Below are 2,092 nucleotides of genomic sequence, written 5' to 3' on the forward strand. Positions count from 1 at the left end.
CAGCAGTTGGAGGACGAGCGAGGCAACTTCTGGGGCCACCCACAAGCCCAAGACCTCGGTACCCTCTAACCTCCTCCAACCTCTGGGTAGCTGGTCGTAAATTCGGCCCTGTTCCTGATTGGCTGTGTCGAAACCGTCCCACACCATTTTATTGGTAATGGTTGAAGGTAGCCAGACCTCTGGGCGAAGTCCTGCTCGCAATCTTTCGACTCAGGCTGGCAAAAACTTCCGGTCACTCGGGGCCGCTGGAGTTGAGCGAAGGTGGGGGCCGTACCTCCCCAAAAAGCTGTTTCACAGGGATCAGGTTAAACCCGGCCTCCTCCACTCTATTATATATTGGTCAGGCCCTTCTGAAATTGCTTTATTGATCAGTGCTTTTTCTCATTGGTAAAAGCTAGGGCCACCTCGATTTTAAATTGTTTTACTGGTGGACCCCATCTCGGGGTCGCACCAGGAGTCAGAGAGAATGTCATTTTTGCCCACACTGGCTGCTGACGTGAAGACCCACCTGATTCTCTCAGGGATGCTCACTCCTGTATGACTGTCTCCCACCGAAGTGGAGCGTTTGTAAAAGATCTGGCCGTGCAGCCACCAACTCTCCCCATCCTCACTGTTACAAAGCACCGGTTTAACTAAGAATAACCTTTTTATTTTAGTTTAACACATTTACACACACACACACACAGACAAACATGTTTACACATGCCGACACACACACATGCACACTCACACACAACGCAGATATTCTGCAAACATTCTGTTTTTACATTTGTGATCCTCGAGTTAAGACATTAAAAATACTTCATTACACTTTTCCAATTCCACTCTTTAAGTGGTTTAGAAGATGAGCTTTTAATATTCATTCAGATGTTTTCTGACTCTATATTTTCTTTTGTCATCAGTTGGCTTTTCTAATGTGGATTTTAAAGATGTTCAGCTACTTTTCAACTTTGAAACTTTCTCTGTGTGAACTTCAGCTTTCAACAGGTCTGCACTTTGGTGAAAAAATGTTGAATGAGTTGAAATCCACTGAATCATTCACCTGAAGGCCAAAGATTCAGCAGTTATTACATTTCAGCTCAAACCATTCAGCTATCAGCATTCACACTGCATTTCGATCAGGAAATGCATTCTCTCTCTCTTTTTTTTTACTACATACAATATATACAGTACTGTATGTATTTTGGCCATTTCTCAAGTCTTGTATATTATCAAGAAATCCTTTACTTAGCATACACGTGTTTTCAAAATATTCCTTTTTGTTCTTAATCACATGTAAATTACACATGCAGACATTCTGTTTGATGCTGATAGTTGTTTGTTTTACTGCAGTTTACTTTGTTGGCTTATTTTGTGCAAAAAACACTAATTTAAGGAAGATGTTATATAAAAACAGACTTTCACTCAAGGCAACCAAATGTCTCAATGCTTTGGCCTCATATGACAATGACAAAACTGCATGTCCTTTACCTCTCTCTTTCTTGTGCTTGCTAATACAAGGAAATTCATTTCAATTATTAATGTGAAATAAATCAAAAATGTGCTATTTAAAAGCAACTTTAAATGACAAACTGTTCAACTGAATATTCACAATCCAGTCACATGTGGAGCACCTCACACATTAAAGCCATACAGTTTGATTGTGTTTGGGTCTTTTAAATGGTTATGAATAGTGCAGTGTAGTTTTTACTGTAGAATCAAGAGCAAAATCTCTTCTACAGTGATGAAACTATATCTCCTAGACCAGAGGTGTCAAAACTATTTTACATCAAGGGTCACATACAGCCCACTTTGATCTTAAGTAGCCGGACCAGTGAAACTCCCCTTTCTGTCAGTGTAAAGAAGTTAAATGTTTAACTGTTTTTCTACATAATCAAGAAAAAACAGCTGTGACATAGAAAGAAATCTGTCAGCATGAGTCTTTGGATTTTAACTGTACAAAATAAATGTGTAACATTACAGAAAAAGTTTGGGTAGCTCATTGCCTGGACTGTCTTTGTTGTTGCTGTTGTTTTTTAAATTAAACTGTAGTCGTAAAAAAACCCCAAAAAACACAGACATTTCTATAGTAGAAAGTGAAAATCAGAAACTA

This window comes from Pelmatolapia mariae, linkage group LG14 (genome assembly GCF_036321145.2).
Source record: "Pelmatolapia mariae isolate MD_Pm_ZW linkage group LG14, Pm_UMD_F_2, whole genome shotgun sequence".
Classification (NCBI taxonomy): Eukaryota; Metazoa; Chordata; class Actinopteri; order Cichliformes; family Cichlidae; genus Pelmatolapia; species Pelmatolapia mariae.